The sequence below is a fragment of the Rhinatrema bivittatum genome, chromosome 4 (assembly GCF_901001135.1).
Source record: "Rhinatrema bivittatum chromosome 4, aRhiBiv1.1, whole genome shotgun sequence".
NCBI classification, from domain to species: domain Eukaryota; kingdom Metazoa; phylum Chordata; class Amphibia; order Gymnophiona; family Rhinatrematidae; genus Rhinatrema; species Rhinatrema bivittatum.
This window is the reverse complement of record NC_042618.1, coordinates 149,432,375-149,456,329: the sequence shown is the minus strand read 5'-3', so window position 1 is coordinate 149,456,329 and position 23,955 is coordinate 149,432,375.

Sequence of the window (23,955 nt, the reverse complement as noted above, 5' to 3'; positions counted from 1 at the left end):
GACCTGTTCTGCAGCCAGACACCTTCAGAAGTCAGTGCTGTACAGATGAAGGTTTTGGTCACACAATTCTGCTCTGACAAAAGGATCAAGGCCAGCCCTAGTAAAGCAGTAGTTTCATTCAAACAAAATGAACAACATTTAAACAATACATAGCATTGCCGTTAGCTGTTTAACGCTTAGAAAATCTATTTCTTCCCAGCAAGTGACTCTGCCTCTCATCTCACAACTGGACCTCCACAACCTGTTCTTAGGCATATTTCTGGCTTCTGCCTTCTGCTTTTAAGCTACTGTACTGGGAATTCAGCTGTTCATTAGGAGGATAATTTTCAAAGTCATTTGCACCAGTAAAGCAGTGCTTTATCCACAGAAATGGGTTTTTACAGAATTGTCTGCCCGATATGCAGCTAAAAGTATATATGTAGGGTCTCTTGTGTGTGTTTACTCTTATTCTTATGGGGCCAGCTACAAAAAACTTTGTAATTCAAAGTCTATTCCTTGTAGTCTTACCACCAGTTTTCAAAGGGGAAGTACATATGTACATTTCCTTTGAAAATGTATCACCGAAAATCTACACCTGCTAATTTGTGCAGATAGTTTTTCTGAGAAAAATATGCACATGCTTTTGCAAATCCATTCCCAAGAATGCCTCTTGTTATTGCAGGTAAAAACACGTGTATGGAGAATCTACACATCCATGCTTTTACACGCATGCAGGATGGGCAATTTTCTAAAAGCCCATTTCCGTGGGTAAAGTACTGTTTTACCTACAGATATGGCTTTGAAAATTACCCTCTCTAATATAAATCAAGTACTCTGCACTACAATTATAAACCAATCACAAGCATAAACATTTTCAAACCCAGAGACCAAGTGAATTACTAGCAAAGAAATCTCCAAAAGTACAAATCTACTTTCATAATATCGGCAGGATATTTAAATCAACTAACAAAATTCAAGTCATATTTAAATGACAGGATTACATCTAAAGTCCCAAATGTAAGGGTGTCCATGTAAAATGGCCATCTTTAAGAATATCATAATCAAACATAGCAAAAAATGGAATTACAAGTATAACTGCACAGCTTTCTTTCTATTTTTGCACTGATATTTTTCAAGTTCAACCATACTTGACATGACACATTGATGCTGCCAAATAAAAATTAGTGTATACAACCTTAATTGAGACACTAAATTGACATGGCACACTATTCTCTCCAGGAGAGGAAATGCATAAAGATGAAACCTTGTCATCTAGTCTTTAGATGCTGAGGGAGTGTTGTTGTACTAGAGAAAGGTTTCTGAGTAACAGGGACAAGGAAAGCAGTATCTCCACAAATCTGACCCATGCACATATCAAACATAGCTACATGGAGTCAATCCTTTGACATCACCAGTATCTGGAACAGGGAGGAGGAAGACAGATGAGCATAGTCCTCCGAAATAAATATGAGTTTGAAATAAAGGCAAAAAGCAAAAAACATTTCACCACACTCCAATCACCACATTTCTCAAATACAAGGACTCCCAGAGAGGGGAATAGGTGTGGATGTATTTGGGTGAATCAGGTTTTGTGTGCTGGAGTTGGGGGTACAAAGGATGGCGGTGTTTCGGAAGAATTCCTTCCTTAGGCACGTTATCAAAATGTGTCTTGGTTACAATAAAGTTGGAAACGCTAAAATTGTAATACGATCCCTATAGCACTCCACTTTACACGGTTCTCTCTTCAAAGTAGGTTCCATTTACCATTGCATGCTGTCTCCTATCAGTCAACCACTTTGTAATCCACGCCACCACCTTGGTGTTCACTCTCAAGCTTCTCATTTTATCACGAGCCTTCTTTGTAGTAGTGTATCAAAAGCTTTGCTGAAATCCAAGTATATCACATTGAGCGCTCTTCCTTGATCCAATTCTCTAGTCACCTAATCAACAAGATTGGTCTGACAGCCTCCCACCTGATTGTTGAAGGAAAGGATAGTGAACTATCTACAGAGTAGCCATTAATTTTCCCACTACCGAGGTGAGGCTAACTGGTCTGTAGTTTCCAGCCTCCTCTCTGCTACCATCCTTGTGAAGAGGGACCACAACCACATTTTTCCAATCTTCCGGCACCACTTCTGCTCATAGGTATCTATTGAGCAGGTCTTTCAGTGGACCTGGCAGCATATCTCTGAGCTCCCTCAGTATACTGGGATATATCTCATCTGACCCCCAGGATTTTTAGTCCACTTTCAGTTTGCATAGCTCAATCCCATATATTCTCTTCTGTAAATGGAATTTCATCTACTCCATCCCCATCTATGATCTTGTCAACCAGCAACAATCCTTTTCCAGGGTCTTTTTTAGTGAGCATTGAACTGAAGTATTTGTTTAATATTTCCTCCATTTCTTTGTCTCGTGCCACACCAGGATGGTAACTTTCAAAATGGCACACGTGCACATTTGTGCAAATATGTCAGCCCATGCCCAGTTACACAGTCATTTTATAACATATGCACATGTTATAAAATAGCCTGGCTGTATGCACATGTGCACCAAATTTTAAGTGGTTGGGCACATATGCATGCAAATCTCACTTCTACCACGTAAATTGGGGGATTTTAAAAGAGGCTCGCTTTGATGCCATTCCCAGTTTTACTAGTTTGATTCCAGTTCACCCAGCTGAGAGGTCCTCCAAACTTTCCCTGGTTTGATAGCCTTCACTCCCCCCAGTAAGTGCTGACCCTTGAGACCCCACAGATCTGCCTAGTTTTCTTTAAATGTAACTTACACAGCAGCTATAGCAGAAGTAATGTCATACAGCGAGGGCCCTCAGCGCGTATTGAATCATGTCAGTATTTACAGCAACATCTTTGATTCATGCCCCGAAATAAGCATGCCCCACCCAAACCACACCCCGCCCCTTTTAGAAAAACTTTCATGATCTGCGCGCTGCAGGAGATACAAGCATATTTCGGCAGCTGTTAAAATTTGCTTGATGCGCGTGAGCCCAACTTCTTCACACATCCATGAATTAATGTGATGTCAGGCTTTTAAAATTCACCTCATTGCTCCTCGTCACCTTTCAGTTTCACTTTACTACTTCAGGCCTTCCTTCTTTCTCTGATATATCTGAAAAATGTTTTGTCATTTCGCTTTACCCTTCTTCTGCTTGATCTTTCACTTTCCTGATTTCTTTCTTTGACTCCCTCAGCTTCATCAGATATTCTTCCCTGTGCTCCTCTTTATGGGATCCTTTATACTTCTTGAATGCTGTTCTTTTTGCTTTATTTTGTCAGCCAACTCCTTTGAGAACCAGATTGGTTTCTTTTTCTTCTTACTTTTATTTACTTTTCTAACATAGATTTGTTGCCTTTGTAATAGCTCCTTTTAATTTGGCCAGCTGTTGTCCTCCTCACCTATTTTCTCCCAGTCTTCTAGTTCTTCCAGGTACATCTCCATTTTGACAAAGTCAGTATTTGTGAAATTCAAAACTTGGGTCTTCGTGTGAATTCTCTGTATCCTGTTCATGATATCAAACCATACCGTCTGAAAATCACTAGTGTTTAGGTGGACACCTATCTTGACATTAAAGACATTATCCCCATTAATGAGCAATAGATTGAGTATCATACCCTCTCTCATGGGTTCCATTACCATATGTTTGAGTAGAGCTCCTTGAAGGACATCCACTATCTTTCTATTTCTTGTAGATTCAGCACAAAGGATACTCCAATCTGCATCCAACAGATTAAAATCTCCAATGAGCAACATTTCTCCCTTTCTTCCCATCCTTTGGTTCTTCTGTTTGAGGAGGCCTGTAGATCACACCAATAAACATGGAAGCACCATCTTCTTTTTTTTAGGACAGTCCATAACGCTTCTTCTCCATCCCATGTTCCTTGCAATTCAGTTGCTTGCATATTGGTTTTGATATAAAGAGCTACTCCTTCCCCTTTTCTGTCCTCTCTATCCTTCCTAAACAAGTTATAGTGTGGGATGGCTATATCCCAATCTTGAGAATTAGTGAACCATGTCTCTGTAACAGCAACAATATCCAAATTTGCTTCCACTATTAGGGGCTGCAGATCTGGGATTTTATTGTCCAGACTATGAACAATTGTGGTCATAAGAACATTAAGACTTAACATACTGGGTCAGATCAAAGGTCCATCAAGCCTAGTATCCTGTTTCTAACAGTGGCTAGTTCTGGTCACAGGTAACTGACAGGATCTCAAGGAGTAGATAGATTCCAAGCTGCTTATCCCAAGAATAAGCAGTCGATATCTGCAACTCCACCTTAATAATGGTTTATAGACTTTTCATCCAGGAACTTGTTCAAATTGATTTTAAATGCAGCTATACTAATAGATTTCACCACATCCTCTGGCAATGAATTCCAAAGCTTAATTAAGCATTGAGTAAAACAATATTTCTCTTATTAGTTTTAAATGTATTAAATAGTAACTTCCTTGAGTGTCCCCTAGTCTTTGTACTTTTTGAAAGAGTAAAAAATTAATTAACATTTACTCATTATATTCCATTCATTATTTTATAAATTCCCATCATATCTCCCCTCAGCTGTTTCTTCTCCATGCTAAGGAGTCTTAATTTCTTTAGCCTTTCCTCATAGGGGAATCATTCCATCCCCTTTATCATTTTTGTCACCCTTCTCTGTACCTTTACTAATTCTGTGATATCTTTTTGGAGATCTGATGACCAGAATTGCACACAATATTCAAGATGAGGTTGCACCATGGAACAATACAGAGGCATTCTGATATTCTTTGTTTTATTCTCCATTCCTTTCCTAATAATCTCTAACATTCTATGTGCTTCCTTGGCTGCTGTTATACACTGAGCAGAAGATTTCAAAGTATTGTCAACGATGATGCCTAGATCCTTTTCCTGAATAGTGACTACCAATGTGGAACCTTCCATTATATAGCTATAATTTGGGTTACTTTTCCCTAAGTGCTCACTTTGCACTTGTCCACATTAAATTTCATTTTCCATTTGCAAGGACCTCTTGCAATTTCTCACAATCTTCTTGTGATTTAACAACTTTGAATCATTTTGTCATCGGAAAATTTGATCACCTCACTTGTTCCCATTTCCAGATCATTAAAAATATATTAGAAAGCAGTGGTCCGAGAACAGATCCCTGGGGTATTCTATTATTTATCTTTCTACCATTTAGCCCTACTCTCTGTTTTCTATCTTTTAACAGTTGGCAATCCACAATGGGGCTCTGCCCCCTATCCCATGACATTTTAATTTCCAAAGAAGTCTCTCATGAGGGATTTTGTCAAATGCTTTCTGGAAATCTAGATGCACTATATCAAGTGGCTCACCTTTATCCACATGTTTATTTATGCCCTCAAAAAATGAAGCAAATTGGTGAGACAAGGCTTCCCTTGGCTAAATCCATGTTAGCTTTGTCCCATTAAATTATTCCTATCTATATGTTCAGCAATTTTGTACTTTATGATAGTTTCTACTATTTTGCCTCATACAGACAACAGACTCACTGTGTGTAGTTTCCTGGATCACCCCTTGATACCTTTTTAAAAATTGACATTACATTGGCAACCCTACAGTCTTCAGGTACCATAGACAATGTTAATGATAGCTTACAAATTTCAAATAGCAGGTCAGCAATTTCATTTCTCTGTTCTTTCAGGATGCTGGGATGTATATCATCTGGTCCAGGGGATTTGCTACATGATAATTTGTAAATTTGCCCTAGTACATCTTTGAGGCTCACTGAGATTTGTTTCATTTCCTCTGAATCATTACCTTTGAATATCATTTCTGGCATAGATATTTCTCTGCAACATAGGTAATGTGTGGCTAGCATAAATCACTGATCAATACATTTCAAAAGGAAAATCTTTTTTTATAGACAAAGTCACATCGGCAGTATACATAAACTAAATGAATTCTTTTATAACTTGAAACCAAGGATCCTGGCACGGCCGTGTATCACATCAGGGCTGTGTCAGGGGCACAAGACACTCTATATATCGTCAAAGAGTGGCTAAAAAATGAAAAGTGTTCTTAGCAGTGACTATAAGTATTAGGGAGAAGGAGACTTCACTATACAAGGAATCATAAATTGGAAACTCAGAGAAAGGAGCCAAATACATGACATGGGTCGGCAGGGTAAGCCGACCCTGGCACGGAGGAAAATTGCTATCCTTAAGAATAAGGATTCTGATAGGAGTAGAAGACTGCTTTAAAAAATGACAGAAAATGCCAGCCACAGCATGGATGAGGTTTTTGTGTGTATTTAATGTTTTTAGTACAAGGGTCTGATTGGCTGATCAAAATCCATGCAGGTGGCACACATGGAGGGGGGGGGGGGGGGCAATTTTATAAGATTATGCATGGTGATGCAATCGGGTCTTCCCTAGTTCCCTCCCAGTCCGCTCAACTATGCTTCCCCAGCACAGCGGCATATGGCTATTGTACCAGCTGCCTCCAACCCCACCCCTCCCTGCCCCCGGACTGCCCCTTTCTCTGGACCCAGCACTTCTGAGCATAACGGGGGTTAGGTGCATGGCTGGGCCCTTTTGAAAATGCGCACGGTGCACCCAAGGCCCAGCCATGGGCATAACCCCCGTTTTTTGCGCGTGTTGCCAATTTAAAATTCATTCGTAACTCTCCCATCTTATTTTTTAGACTTCTAGCATTTGTGTACAGACATTTCAAAGTGTGTTTTTTGTTTATATTTACAAACTGCTCATCAGTTGACAAGGGTAATTTGGAATCTTTCTGCTCTTTACTTAAGTTAATTTGGTCCACTTTGGCATTTATTGTTACCTCTCTACTGGGATGCCCTTATTTCCCTTTTCTCTTAGTATTCTTCAAAGATACATCATTCCAAACCATACCCTTTTGAGTGACTTTAGACTTTCTCCCATCACCTAGTTTAAAAGCTGCATTATCTCCTTTTTAAAGGTTAATGCCAGCTGCCTGGTTCCACTCTGTAACCAGAGAACAGGGAAATTAGGGCATCCCAGTAGAGAGGTTACAATAAATGCGAAAGTAGACCAAATTAAATTAAGTAAAGAGCAGAAAGATTCCAAATTACCCTTGTCAACTGATGAGCAGTTTGTTAATATAAACAAAAACACACTTTGAAATGTTTGTACACAAATACTAGAAGTCTAAAAAATAAGATGGGAGAGTTACGGATGAATTTTAAATTGGCCACGCGTGCAAAAAACAGGAGTTAAGCCCATGGCTGGGCCTTGGGTGCGCCATGCGCATTTTCAAAAGGGCCCAGCCATGTGCGTAACCCCCGTTATGCTCAGGCTGTGATCCTTTCGGAAAAGGCCCCCTTCCCCAAAATGATGCCTAGTTCCTAAGAAACCTAAAACTCTCTTCCCTGCACTTTCATCTCATCCATGTATTAAGGCTCTTAAGCTCTGCGTGCCTCTGGATTCCTGCATGTGGAATGGGAAGCACTTCTGAGAATATACCCTGGGGGTTCTGGATTTCAACTGTCTACATAAAATCCTAAATTTGGCTTCCAGAACCTTCCTCCTACACTTTTCTATGTCATTAGTACCCACATGTACCAAGACAGCAAGCTCCTCACCAGCAATATCTAAAATCCTATCTATGTGATTAGTGAGGTCCACCACCTTCGCACTAGGCAGAGTTACCTCATGTCCACCAGCCACCCAGCTATCAACCTTCCTAATAATCGTATGTCCAACTATAATGACCATCCTAACCCTTCCGTCCTGAGCACGTGCCCCTGGAGACCGATCCTTGGTGTAAGAGGATACTACATCACCTTGAGGGCAGGCCCTAGTCAGAGGATTGCTTTGTGCCTCATCAACATACCTGGGAATTTTTAAAGTTGTGGTCACCCTAAGATTGCTGTTGATTAGTAGAGATGTGAATCGTGTCCTCGATCGTCTTAACGATCGATTTCGGCTGGGAGGGGGAGGGAATCGTATTGTTGCCGTTTGGGTTTTAAAAATATCGTGAAAAATCGTTAAAATCGTGAGCCAACCCCCTAAAACCCACCCCCGACCCTTTAAATTAAATCCCCCACCCTCCCGAACCCCCCCCCCAAATGCTTTAAATTACCTGGGGATCCAGCAATGGTCCAGAACGGCGGCGGTCCGGAACGGCCCCCTCAATTGAATCCTTTTGTCTTCAGCCGGCGCCATTTTGCAAAATGGCCGCCGCAAAATGGCGGCGGCCATAGACAAAAACGATTCGACACAGGAGGTCGTTCCGGACCCCCGCTGGACTTTTGGCAAGTCTTGTGGGGGTCAGGAGGCCCCCCCAAGCTGGCCAAAAGTTTCTGGGAGTCCAGCGGGGTTCAGGAAGCGATTTCTTGCCGCGAATCATTTTCCGTATGGAAAATGGCGCCGGCAGGAGATCGACTGCAGGAGGTCATTCAGCGGGGGTTCCGGACCGCCGCTGAATGACCTCCTGCACTCGATCTCCTGCCGGCGCCATTTTCCATACGGAAAACGATTCGCGGCAAGAAATCGCTTCCTGAACCCCGCTGGACTCCCAGAAACTTTTGGCCAGCTTGGGGGGGCCTCCTGACCCCCACAAAACTTGCCAAAAGTCCAGCGGGGGTCCGGAACGACCTCCTGCATCGAATCGTTTTTGTCTATGGCCGCCGCCATTTTGCGGCGGCCATTTTGCAAAATGGCGCCGGCTGAAGACAAAAGGATTCAATTGAGGGGGCCGTTCCGGACCGCCGCCGTTCTGGACCACCGCTGGATCCCCAGGTAATTTAAAGCATTTGGGGGGGGGGGGTTCGGGAGGGTGGGGGATTAATTTAAAGGGTCGGGGGTGGGTTTTAGGGGGTTTTAGTGTGCCGGTTTTCCTGCCCTCCCCCTTCCCCCGATTTACGATTTTTTAACGATAAATCGGGGGAATTGGTATTGTATCGTGGCCCTAACGATTTTTGACGATTTAAAATATATCGGACAATATTTTAAATCGTCAAAAAACGATTCACATCCCTATTGATTAGTAGAGGGCAGGGGAGGAGGAAAGAATGGAATGATATGTATCAGTTCTCTTCCACCCCACTCCCAATCAATTGACACTTTCGTTCTCTTTCTTCAATCTACCATTATGACCTGTCCCCCCACCTCCAGAAATGACCCCCAGCATATACTTCCCCTTCCTATCTCCCTGACCCCAGCACTCTCTTTGTTCCTACCCCTATAAGTCACAGCTTCTTGACTTATGCATCTCTACTCTATCATTAGCTGAGTGAGTCCCAAGTCCTGGAATCCGCAGAATGAGTTTTGTGTGTGTTGCAGCCCCTTTCCAGTTTCTCTCCACATGCTGTTTGCAGTGTTTGCTCCAAACTCGCCCTACTTCTTCTGTTCTCTATTAGCTTATTGAGGAAGGGGAGTGGCTGAGTTGTATACAGAGAGACCCTGAGATTTCTAGTTTTTCCCCTGAGACCTTGCCACTGATGCAAATTCCCCGAGTCTCAGGGTGAAATCCTGAGAGTTCCTAGGCATGCTCATCAAGGTGATGCTCTCCTTCTAGGTGAACTTTCTCCTTTAAGGCAGCATAGGGGCTTACAGATTAGAGGTGGGACTTCTCTACTATGTCCTTGAAGACGTCCTCTATTCACCTCTCTGTCTCTCTTAGCTCCTCCAGGTCTGTCACTCTAGCCTTGAGAGATCAAACTCATTCCCTGAGGGTTTGGAGCTCTTTGCACTTACTGCACACATACAACCTCTTGCCAGCTGGGAGATAATCATACGTTTGACACTCGGTGAAAAAGACAGGAAAGGCCCCCCTCTCAGTGCTGGACTACTTTCCACATCTTAATTGAGTTGATTTGTTATAGAGTTAAATTTTCTAAGGGAGTAGGGATGTAATGTTAATCTAAAGTACTTTTAGTCTATTAATTTATTTAATATTTGTCTGACAGTGACCTTTCAAAACACTACAATTAATCAAGATATTAATTACCCACCTTATTAACTCTGGTTTTGAAATTAAATTCCTCCTAGCTGTTCTTCCTAGTCACCTTTTCTTCTTTTTTGAACTGATTGATTTTGTTACTCTCTCTTTCCACGTCCTGTATTTCATTGGCCACCTCCTGCCACCCCCGCTCTCTAGTTTAAATGCCTGATAATAATGATCTGAATTTCTCATTTAGCATTCTCTTTCCTGCCACAGACAAATGGAGGCCATTCCTACCATATAACCATTTACTGCTCCATACATGACCCCAGCCTCCAATACATCCAAAACCGCTTTCTTTACACCAGGGTTTGAGCCAGGAATGAAATTATCTATATAGCATAGTCTTCCCTTTCCTCTTCCATGAACAGGTAATAATTCAAAAAGGTAATAGCTTTTGCCATGTGTCTAATCTTCTTCTCTAGATTTTGCAAAACATTCTGTACTTTATGGATACCATTTCTAGCAAGGACATTGGTCCCCAGAGAGATGCTAGCATTGATATTGGAGTCCCTACTTTCTTCCATAATTGCTTTGATTATCTGGTTGGTATTTCTACTGGTTGAGGATCCTGAAAACGTTTAACAGCCTCTCTTTTGATTTGTAGCTCTACCTAGATTGTAGTATTTCTTTGGTTCAATACCCCTTGCTGTGCAACTGATTACATACCTCACAATTCTGCTAGGTACAGTCCTGTATTTCTGTTAAAAACACACAGGGAATTAAATAAATAATTAGCAAAGATAATACCACCTAGACAACAAATGTAAGAATCCAGCAACACACAAGACAAAATAAGCAGCAACAGAAATAAAGCACTATCTAATGGAGAAGATTTATTTTGTTTCTGTGGGGGGGGGGGGGGGGAGAGATTAGTTAATCAGCCCCACAATACACAAAAAGCAATAACAGAATAAAGCAATATCTATTGGCAAAACAATAATCCAGCCACACACAAGAGCAGTCTCTCAGAGTCATCACCATAAAAAAATGTTCCTGGTATGCGTATGACCCGGACATTCTCCTCAGTAAAGGCAAAGAATTCATTTTGTTTTTCTGCTATTTCCTTTTTCTTCCTGAGCACCCCTTTTACCCCTTGATCATCTAGCAGCTCAAATGATTACCCCACAGGCTTTTAGCTTCAAATGTACTTGTAAAGGTTTTTGTTCCTTGTTTTTACTTCTATGGCAAGTTTCTTTTCAAATTCTCTCTTAACATGCTTAACTACTTTTTTTTTTCCATCTAACTTGCCATGCTTTCGCTCTTTCCTATTTTTCCTCATTTGGGTCTGCTTTTCATTTTTTAAATGATGCTCTTTTGGCTATAATTGCCTCTTTCACTTCACTATCAAACCACGCTGGTAGCCGTTTGGTTTTCCTTTAACCTTTTTAAATTCTCAGAATACATTTTTTCTGGGCCTCAGGGATGGTAATTTTAAACAGTGTCAATATCTCCTGCAAGTTTTTACCCTTGTGGATTATTCCTTTCAATATTTTTCTAATAAATTTAATCATTTTATCATAGTCTCCCTTTTTATAGTTGAATGCTACTGCAGTAGTTTTCTGTAGTATTTGCCCTCCAGTGATTATGTCAAAGTTTATTACATTATGATCACTGTTGCCAAGTGGATCCATCACCTTTATCTCTTGCACCAGGTCCTTGTCTGGTTCCCCCTCTGGTTGATTCCATGGCCAACTGCTGCATGGAGCAGTTATTAATGGCAACTAGGAACTTTACCTCCCTTGAATGCCCTGATATGATATTTTCCCAATGAATACGCAGGTTGAAGACTTCCATTATTACTGTGTTGCCCATTTTTCTATCCAATCTAATCTTTATTAGCATTTTGCAGTCTGTTTCTTCATCCTGGCCAGGAAGACAATAATATGGCTCACTACTATACTCTTCCCTTTTACCCTTGAAATTTCTATCATAAGGAGTCCAGAGTGCAATTTGTTTCCTGCAAACATTTTATCCTGCTTGACATGAGGTGACTAACCAATTTATTGAGGTATGAGCTTTCAAGGAGGTATGAGGTATGAGCTTTTCACTTCTTCATCTCGGCGCTCACAGACAATCGCGGCGGACGCCTGGGCCTGTGCAGTCGGCGCTGAAGCCCGTCGGGGTAAGGCCATTCATCTCAGCTCTCACCCCCACATGGGCTCCCCCGCCGACCACAAGGCAGATCTTCCGGTCGCCTCCATCCTCTGAGCCGCCGTCCTGCACGCCGGTCCACAGCCAACCCGGAGCAGCGCACCCGAGTGACCTCACCAGCCGGCAATGTCCGCAGCCTTAAAGCGCCAGTCCTCCTCCGGCGTCGCGCACCGTGCCTCGCGTGCTGAAGGTGTGCGACAAAGGGGCCTGCCCCTTTGTGCGCCCCTTCATGCGACCACGAGAGCGACCGAAATCAAAGTTTTTGATTGAACTTACCACTAGTAACGTACTTTCTTTAACTCCTTAAACCCAGATGAACACTAGCCCACCTAGCACCCCCTAATCTGGTTACCACTCACGCAGGTGCTTCATTCTTTGTAAACTCATTGTCTTTAATTTGTGTTTCACTATAATCCTTTATATACTCCTACCCCCTCCTTAGCCTTTTTTCCCCCATAACCATCACAATGTCACCAGTCTCTTGCAATTGCCCCCTCTATACGCAGAGAAATTATCCTTCTAATTCCTCCTTCACCCCCCCCAACCTTTCCACCCATTTACACAGAAGGCTAATATCCATCCTAGTATCCCCCCTCACTCAAATTTTAGGCCTCTCACTAATCTCATTACTCCTCTTCAACGCCCAGTCACTCAAAAAAAAACCACATCTTCTCCACGACCTACTAACCGCCGATTCAAAACCAGAAATCTATGCCATAACTGAAACATGGCTAAAACCCCCAGATATCTCCCTTCTTAACCAACTTCCCACTGACACTTATGATATCTTTTCCATACCCCGCAAAAAGAAAAGAGGTGGAGGCCTACTCTTAATCGCAAAAAAAGAACTAAAACTTACACCTCAAAATTGCAACCTTCCTAATGGATATGAAATTGGTTTCTTCAAATCTAAACTCCTCCAAGTTTGCCTTATTTACACTCCTCCTGGTCGCCTCGAAAAAGATCCATCCCCACTTATTGAATTCTTCGCTGAATTACTTGCCCGAGATCTCCCTACTATCCTCCTTGGAGATTTTAACCTCCACGTTGACTCTATCCTGCAATCTCCCTCCTGTGAAGCTTTCATCTCCTCGCTTGAAGCTATGGGTCTTAAACAAATCATCCACTCCCCCACACATAAAGCTGGCCATACCCTAGACCTCATCTTCACAAACTCTGCTATCAATACCATCAACAATCCATCATGCATCACTGTACCATGGTCTGACCACTCTATAATGAAAACTACACTTGCACTTCCACCTTCTACCCCCTCCCCACCACCCCAACCACATTCCTTCGAATACCGAAAAGCCTGCACCCTAGATACCCTCACCACAGCATGCGCAGACATATCTAACCAAAGCAACCTATCGTCAGCTGACAAAGCCACTTCCACTTGGTTTAATGTCACCCTTAACATTGCAAACCAAACCTGTCCTATTGTGACAAAAACTATTAAACCTACTCACGTAAACCTACCCGACGGATCTTCAGACGGACGGGCAGAGTAGCTGAAGCACGGGCCTGCGCAATCGGCGCTGAAAGCACGTCGGGGTAAAGCCCTCTAACTCTGCTCTTACCCCACATGGGCTCCTTCGCCAATCACGAGGCCGATCCTCTGAGCCTTCCGCTCCACTGGGCCTTGAGTAAAGCCGTCTTCCTCTTCGCAGCAGCCAATCCCAAAGAAGGCGCTGCTCTGACATCAGCTAACTGCGACACCACCGCTCTTTAAATTGCTGCCTTCCTCTCAGCATCTCCCTTTCTTGCATTCGACGGATCTTCAGACGGATGGGCAGAGCAGCTGAAGCACGGGCCTGTGCAATCGGCACTAAAAGCCCGTCGAGGTAAGGCCCTCTAACTCTGCTCTTACCCCACACAGGCTCCCTCGCCGATCACGAGGCTGATCCTCTGAGCCTTCCGTTCCACCGGGCCTTGAGCAAAGCCATCTTCCTCTTCGCAGCAGCCAATCCCAAAGAAGGCACTGCTCTGACATCAGCTAACCGCGACACCGCTACTCTTTAAATTTCTGCCTTCCTCCTGGCGTCGTGCGACAAAGGGGCCTGCCCCTTTGGGCGCCCCTTCGTGCGTCCTATAAGAATTGGACAGCAAGATTCCTACATCCTCCCGCCTTCAACCGCATTTTCGCTCCCCCAAGACTCGCGCCACTCGACGCAGCCCAGTCGGGGCAAGAGCCCGCTCGTCCTAAACTAGTCGCCTCTGGATATGTTGAGCTCTAGAGCCGTACTCACTGCACCCTACCTACCTTTCCTAAAATAGTTTAAATTTGAGTTTCCTCCCTAGCCCTTTTATTGCCTCCGATACTTTCCACCTCATCCCTCCTTCACTCCTTCTTACCTTGTATTGTAACCTCACCCTCCTGTGCATCCTCCCCCCCCCCTCTACCCCCCTCCCCCTACGATTATATGTAACCATTATTTGGTTCCCATTTATTTATTCCCTATTCGCTGCAACATACCTATAAAACTACACACCTTTTAACCACAAACCTTCCCTGCACACCATTCAAACTCAATTGGGCCTAGACCTCACAACCCGTTCACTTTCAAATATGCCGAACCTCCACATCCCTACACTCAGCTACCACAGACACAGACCTGCTACATGCTATGCCATGCACGACCGCTCATACCTCAAAACCATTCACACAACCATGATCTCCCCACCCCTCACTCAAATTATTGGCATCACAGCACTCTCACTCATCCTTTTCAATGCTCAGTCGCTAAGCAAAAAAACTCCCATCCTCAATGACATCCTCCTAGATGAAACCCCTGACATCTGCGCAATAACCGAAACATGGTTGAAAGACACCAACAATGTACTCCTTAACCAACTCCCCAACATTTATGATATTATTTCTATCCCCAGACCTAAAAGAAAAGGTGGTGGCATTTTACTAGCCACTAACAAGCAACTTAAACTTACACTCCAACCCACGTCCCCTCCAGCTAAACTAGAAATTGGTCTTTTCAAAGCTTCCTCTATACAAATCTGCCTTATCTACGCACCCCCCCCCCCCCCCCCCGGGAACTCTCAACAACAATCCCTCTTCCCTGATAGAATACATAGCCAAAAATATTTCCATTGACTCCCCAGCCATTATCCTTGGCGACTTTAATCTTCACGTTGATATAACACCCCCTACACCTGGCTGCTCCTCCTTCCTGGAAGCCATGAAATCCTTAGGATTCAATCAGATCATAAACACTCCCACTCATAAAGCTGGCCACTCGCTTGACCTTATCTTTATCAACCAGCACATCGCAATTGAATCACTATCATGCACACCCATCCTCTGGTCTGACCACTATATTATAAGAACATCCAGTACTCTAAAAAGACCCCCTTTTTAAACTGTACTTTGATTTTGAGTTCAAACGTTTCTTGTAATTATACTATACTATACTATGTTTAATTTGTACTTTGTTCTATTGTTCCATTGTTCTATGTAAAGCCCCTCCCCTTTTTTGGGCATTTTACTGTTTTATGTAAACCGGAGTGATTTGTATTTCATACAAGAACATCGGTATATAAAAATTAAAAAATAAATAAATAAAAATACTATACAATACCGAAAAACATGCAATAGAGATGATCTGACTATTGCACTCTCCTACTCCCTTAACAACCTCGATCTATCAAACACCGACACTGCCCTTGCATCATGGAACAATTACACCCTCTCAGTCGCTGATAACATCTGCCCTGTTATCACCAAACAACTCTCTTCCCAAAAAAATACAAAAAAAACCCTGGTACACGCCTAAACTAAAAGAACTAAAACACTCCCTTAGAAAAGCCGAAAAAAATTGGTGTAAAGACCCTACACCAACCCTCCTTGCTCGCTACAAAACCTTCCTACACAGATATAGTGATATGATAAACAATGCCAAAAAAAACTACTATGCTATCAAGATCCACCAGTACCATTTCAACCCTCGAGCCCTATTCGAATACGTCACCTCACTTACCAATCTCTCTCCAAATATCATTTCAGAAGAAGAAGCCAAAATGAAATGCAAACAACTGGCAACCTTCTTCTATGACAAAGTCAACAAACTGATGACACGCTTTCCTTCCATCCCTTACACGCCCCAAAACAACCACACTGTTTACACAAACAACTCCTCCACAAACCTCACATCGTTTGACCACACTATGGCAATGGAAATCGAATCTATACTCAAGAAAGCCAGACCCTCATCCCACCCCTCTGACACTATCCCCACAAAACTCCTCCTCACCGTCCCTGATCTAATAGCTCATCCTATCTCTAACATTATCAATGCATCCATTGAATCTGGACTTGTACCCAGCCCACTTAAACAAGCTATCCTTAAACCTACTCTAAAAAAACCTACGCTTGACCCCTCCAATCTCGCCAATTACCGCCCTATCTCAAATCTCCCATGTATTGCTAAAATCCTACAAAAAAACCATCAACCACCAACTTAGTGACTATTTAGATGAACACCAGGTCCTCTCCCCTTCCCAATATGGCTTTCACAAATTACATAGCACAGAAACCCTCCTCCTATCCCTCACTGATTACCTTATCAAAAGCCTAGATAAAGGACAATCTCATCTTCTAGCGATCCTAGATATTTCAGCTGCGTTTGATACAGTTAGCCATCAGATACTCCTCCAACGACTTTGCGAGATCGGAATAACTAGTCTTGCCCACAATTGGTTTAGCTCCTACCTTTGCAACCGAAATTACAAAGTCAAAATTGGTAACCATGAATCTAAGGAAATCCCCCTTATGCAAGGGGTCCCTCAAGGCTCCTCCTTGTCATCTACTCTATTTAACGTTTATCTATTACCCCTCTGCCATCTCTTTTCCAACCTTCAGCTTCCACACTTTCTGTATGCTGATGATGTACAAATCCTCATCCCGATCTCCGACTCTCTACCTAAAGCCCTTGAAATCTGGGAAGCCACTCTTGCCTCAATTAATAACCTCTTAAATAGTATCCAACTTGCCCTCAATACCACTAAAACAGAACTGATGATTATATCTACAGCCACCCCCCTACATACCACTCCTACAACACTTATAACCTTGTCACACATCCATTTCTCCCACCAAGTCCGAGACCTAGGAGTCATGCTAGATGATCAAATGACATTCAAAAAATTTATTAACGCAATACTCAAAGAGTGCTTCTTCAAGATACATACCCTTAAAAAACTTAAACCTCTACTTCACCTTTCCGACTTCCGCACAGTTCTACAAGCTATGATCTTTTCTAAAATTGACTATTGTAACTCTCTTCTATTAGGCCTACCCAAAAACTCCATTCACCCTCTGCAAATCCTGCAAAATACAGCAGCTCGTATCCTCACCAACACTGGTTCAAAGGAACATATTACCCCTGTTTTAAAAGAGCTACATTGGCTCTCTATTCACTCTCGCATACAATACAAGACACTATCACTCATCCATAAAGCCCTACACAATCCTGAAATGAAATGGTTCACTAACTCATTACAATTTCATACATCTAACAGACCGACCAGAAATCCATACCTTGCCACCTTACGGACCCCCTCTCCCAAACTATTTAATTATGCATCTACCAAGGCTCGAGCCCTTTCCCTAGCTGGCCCCACGCTATGGAATACTATGCCCACTGAATTACGTCTTGAATTGTCTCCTAAGATATTCAAACAAAAACTCAAAACATGGCTATTCACTCAAGTCTATACATGATACCCACCCGTTCCTTTACACCCAATATCTGCCCTTCTCACCTATACCTAATACCTATTCTTCTATCATGCTCTATTACCTTCACATTCCATATAACTACCTTGTATCTTTGATATACCTTATTTAGTCTGTACCTTATTTGTTCTCCTTCTCTCCTTCCATATGTTATTTATAAGTTACCACGCCACTCTTTACCACTTCCTTCCAAATGATATTTAATTGATATTAGTTTTCCCATGTTATCCTCCATTTTTATTTACCTTCATATTTATTTTTTTTTTCAACTTGTTTAATGTATAATGCTTCATTTGTTTTTTACTTGTTTAATGTATAACGCTCCGGCGTATGTTCTTGTTCTCTGTACACCAATACGATATCTTTGATGAACGGCGGTATATAAAAAAACAATAAATAAATAAATAAATAAACAAAAAACCGTGGTACTCACAGGAACTAAAAAATCTTAAAACCCTCCTCAGGACCTCAGAAAGACGATGGTGGAAACACCCCACTTAAGCTGCCAAAACAACCTACTACCAGCTCATGCATGACTACAGAAAAACTATTCTCGAAACTAAACGAGAATATTATGCAAATATTATGCAAGAACAGAGGCCACTTCATCAGATGCATGAAGTGAAGTACAAAGGTGGGTAAAATATATGGGGGTGGGGACGGAGGTGGAGATACAGAACAAAGAGAAGGCATAGAATAGGCAGGCAGTATATAGAAACAAATTCATAACATCATTATAGTTCAGACTGCTGACAACTGAGGTAAGTGTGAAAAACAGAATAATCTGAGAAGGGTAAGTGTCTTTTCACACTTACCTCAATTGTCAGAAGTCTGCACTATATTTATTTATTTTAAAAGTCTTATATTCTGCCTATAGTGATACAATTGTGCTAGGCAGATTACATCTGATAAATAACATACAATCATATATAAAATCAACATAAACAATGATACATAACAACTTACAATCATGCATAACAAAATCAACATAAACAATGAATCTTTCACATCATCTAGTATCTTTTAGGGGTGTGCATTCGGATTGACCGCATTAGTAAAACGCAACTCATATTTTTTTTTTACTTAAAAAATTGATTCGACATAAACGATCGGATTTCCCACATATCGAACATAGATATGTTCGATATGTGGGAAATCGCGATTGTTGAGCCAAAATAAAAATATAAACCCCCTCACCCTCCTTAATCCCCCCCCCCCGACTTACCACAACTCCCTGGTGATGGAGCGAGGAGTGAGGACGCCATTTCTGCAATCCTTGGCGAGAAGCATGTGACGTCGGCGTCACGTGATTCCCGGCTCGTTCGCGCCGGACGGCTCGTTCGGCCCAAAAAGAACTTTTGGCCAGCTTGGGGGGGTCAGGAGGCCCCCCCAAGCTGGCCAAAAGTTCTTTTTGGGCCGAACGAGCCGTCCGGCGCGAACGAGCCGGGAATCACGTGACGCCGCGTCACTCGACGTGCCACCGACGTCACATGCTTCTCGCCAAGGATTGCAGAAATGACGTCCTCACTCCTCGCTCGATCACCAGGGAGTTGTGGTAAGTCTGGGGGGGGGATTAAGGAGGGTGAGGGGGTTTAAATTTTTTTTTTGCACATATGTACATATACCCAACTCATTGGATTTTTTTTATGTCCATATTGGCCGCAAGTGGGACCCCCTTTCGGACATAAAAAATATGAACATAAAATTTTGCTCTGCACATCCCTAGTATCTATACACTTATCTATAATTTAAAAGCTGCTTAAACAGATAGGCCTTTAGTTGCTTCCTTTAAGTCACTGCGGCTTAATGATAGTATGTACTGTAAGTCACTTGCAGATAGTAAGTACTGTAAGTCACTGTAAGTCACTGCGGATTAATGATAGTAAGTACTATCATTAATATCACGCAAACTTTAAGGTAACTTTGGCCTCATCACAAAAAAAGTTCTTGATCGCATTTCATCCAATCTTGCTGCCATTTCTATTGGAATTGACTGCAAATTCGTATTACTTAAGCACAAAGAGATATTATCACTTTGTTTCCACACCGTGCCTGCCTATTCTATGCCTTCTCTTTGTTTTTATCTCTCCCCCCACTAATTTATTTTAGCCACCTCTGAACTTTACTTCATGCATCTGAAGAAGTGGATTCTGTCCTCAAAAGCTCATGCCTCAATAAATTGGTTAGTCTATAAGGTGTCATCCACCTCATGTCATTTTTGATATATCAGACTAACACAGCTATTACTCTGAATATTTTATGCTGGTTAACTCTATGCCATCTTTAACATTTACTGCTACCCCCTCCACCAATTTTTTTCCCTGTCATGTCAATATAATTTGTACCTTCGCATCACAGAATCCCATTGGCTATCCTCCTTCCTCCAGGTCCCCGAGATGCCTATTATGTCTATATCTTCCTTTAGTGCATACATTCTAACTCTCCAGTCTTTTTTTTTCAGACTTCTGGCATTTGTATAAAGATATTTTAAAGTAATTTTATTTATATTTTTATTTTTATCTGTAACTTCAACCTGTTTATTATCAAATGACTCAGGCAGTTGGAGTCATTTTTATTTGCATTCTCTATATTTAAATATACCTAGGTTTTTTCAGCTTTTACAACCACCTCTCTATTGGGACATTGTAACTTACTTACCCCTAGATTCATCATTCCACTATAAATACAGTGAAATGATCACCCACTGTCAAATAAGGGGCAGGAGGGGCAAAAGTGTGCAGCCAGCTGCATCACGGCGGTACGGTATCGTATGCCGCGGTTGCAGCCGCAGTGAATACTTTTGACCCTGTAGTGCTGGTGGAAAAGCTGTATTTATTTCCAGCGCTACTGCCGGCGATAATGTGCGAAACAATTATCTCCCGCAGCGCCACCGGCCCTTCATTATTCAAAACCCTGCCCAAATTCCTCCCTTTTTTATTTTAATTTGAAATATAAATATTCAAAACGCAATGCAGTAATTATCACGTGCCTTACCACGGTAATGCATGCAATAAGGCCCTATCGCGATTTGATGAATGACACCATTAGTTTACCTCCCTCTGAGCCATCTGCTACTGAGCAATTGTCTGCTTTCCCCCATGTTCTAGTTTAAAAGCTGTTCTGTCTCTTTTTTAAAGTTAGCGCTAAACCCTGGTTCCACTTTGGTTAAGGAGGAGCCCATCCATCCCCCTTCCCCAGAATGTTCCCCATATCCTAAAACCCTCTTCCTTGTACCATCATCTCATCCATGCATTGAAACTCTGGAGCTCGACCTGCCTCCAGAGTCTCCTGCATGTGGAACGGGTTGTATTTCTGAGAGTGCAACCTTGGAGGCTCTGAATTTCAATTTTCTACCTAACGGGTAGATTTTTTTAAAAATCCGCATACGCATCCATGTGCGCGCGCTGCCCGGCGCCCATGGACATGCGATTTTATAACATGCGTGCTCCGGCGAGCACGCATGTTATAAAATCCGGGGCGGCGCGTGCAAGGGGGAGTTGAAAATAGCAATTTTCGCACAGCGATGAGATCGGGCTTCCCCCCTATCTGGTCTGGCCAAAGGAATCAATGGGTCCAAAAAAATGGAAGATAAGAACCTTTTTCTTCCTTTACACCAAAATGATATTAAAGACAAAAATAGCCAAACACTTTCTAGATTATAGAACAAAATAACAGCTCCGACTGACTGGACCATCCAAAATCCCTGATACCATCTTGGTTTTCCTTATTAGGTGTATTCAAATTTAATAAAGTAAGTGAATTTAAAAGAAGAAGTGGGAACTGCTGATGGGAAGAGGGTACAGGGACCACACAGAGCTGGCATAAGAGAGGAAAAAGCCCCTTGTCAAGGAAAAATTGAAAATCCAGTTATTGTACAGAGATACACTGTAGGTCATAGGAGGCAAACTCCGGTCCTCGAGGCCCACAAACAGGCCAGGTTTTCAGGATATCTACAATGAATATACATGAGATAGATCTGCATACTCTGCCTCCAATGTACGCAAAACAATCTCATGCATATTCATTTGGTTACCCTGAAAACCTGGCCTGTTTGTGGCCCTCGAGGACTGGAGTTCACCACCCCTGCTATAGGTGGACAAACATTTAAAATTGTGACCTTTGCAGATTTTTTTTTTTTTAATATATATACCCACAGGTATCATTAGTTATATGATGTTAATTCAGCAGCAGTTTGGGGCTTTTTATGGATTAAAATTAGTTTGGATAAATCAGATGTAATGGACTTGGTGAGAGAATCTTGGAATGGTATATTTTTGCTGTTGGGTGTAACATGAAATGAGATACTTAGGATTATGGATACCCATGGACATAAAAAAAATATATGAAGCTAATGTCAAGCCGTTATTGGTGAAGATGAAAAAAAGTTATCAGATTGGAGTTCTTTACCTTTGTTGCTGTTGGGGAAAATGTAACTATTAAAAATGATGGAGTTACCCAAATGGCTTTATGTCATGCAATTTCTGCCAATCTGGCTTAAAAACATCCAGATTTAATACAATTCACCAAATAATGAGAGAGTTTCTGTGGAGTAAACATAAAGCAAGGTTAGCATTACAGCATATGATGAGACCAAGGGCCTCATTTTCCAATATCGCATTGGTAACGCATTAGAGGGTGTTACCAATGCAAATGAGGCTTCTTTCGTGCAGTGGGGAAACATCGCGTGTGGCGATGTTTTCACCATTTGCGAAAACATTAGCACCACACACACACACAATGTTTTCCCAGTGTGTGATGATTTTTTCAGTCTTTTGAGAGAGAGAGAGCCTTACTATAGTGCCTATGCCCTACATAGGTATTTGAATCCCTATGGGAGGGCTACCTACTAACTCGGGGTGGGGATTAGGTATGAGCGTCAGGGGTTGGGGGCCACTTTCGCATTCCACATGAGACCTACGGACAGAACAGTGGTCTCTAGTGCAGATTTGCTGGCCGTCGGAGTGAGGACGCTCACTCCAAGAAGTGGTTTGGGCAACGTTCTCTCTACCTAGCTTGATGGACACTCTACCTGGGCAACAACATGCTAGGTGGAGAGAATGTTGGCCAAATCTCCTCTTGGAGTGAGCGTCCTCACTCCGACGGCCAGCAAATCTGCACTAGAGACCACTGTTCTGTCCGTAGGTCTCATGTGGAATGCGAAAGTGGCCCCGAACCCCCGACGCTCATACCTAATCCTCACCCCGAGTTAGTAGGTAGCCCTCCCATAGGGATTCAAATACCTATGTAGGGCATAGGCACTATAGTAAGGTGCTCTCTCTCTCTCCCTCCTTTTTTGTTAAATAATAATTTATATCGGTTGCACAGGCAAGAGCTTTAAGAATAAATAAGTAGTGGTATCATGCAGATGAGCTTGGCAAAAACTTTACATAGTTAGATTACACAGGTCGAATAGCAATACTTCTTACTTAGTAATATGTGCTAACCTGCAATTTACTCCTGGACTAACTAATGGTATATTTAGCAAATGAAAAGGATTAAACTCTTTACATTATTTCCTAATGGAAGGTACTAACATGGTACAAAACTTCCAGTATTTACAAGGGGTATACTCGTTAGAGAATACTGAATTTTATGCATATTTACAAATATTAATGCATATTTACAAATAATGTGTAAATTATTTGTAAATATGCATTAATATGTAAATGTGTAAATTAATGTGTAAATGAAAATCAAACCCTGCTCTTTCTGTGAAGTCAGATATCGAAAGAATATTGTTCATTACGAGAAGGAATGAAGGTACTTATGCAGCCATTACTAGGGCTTTGCAAAATATTAAAGCTGATAAAGCATGGGAGAGAATATTAAATAAATGGAATGAGCAAACAGATCTACATATTCTAGCAATGGACATGTGTTTGGGGGATTAATGAGATTTCTGAAAATTCAGTGTTAAGAGAAACATATTATTACTTTTTAAATTTTATGCGTATGCCACAAACATTGGCCAAATTGATAGAGTCTGAGCAATGTATAAAGGGGCAGATTTTAAAAGCCCTATGGGCGTAAATCCAGCTGGATTTACGCGTGTAGGGGAGTTACGCGCGCCGGGCCTATTTTCAAAAGGCCCAGCAGCACGCATA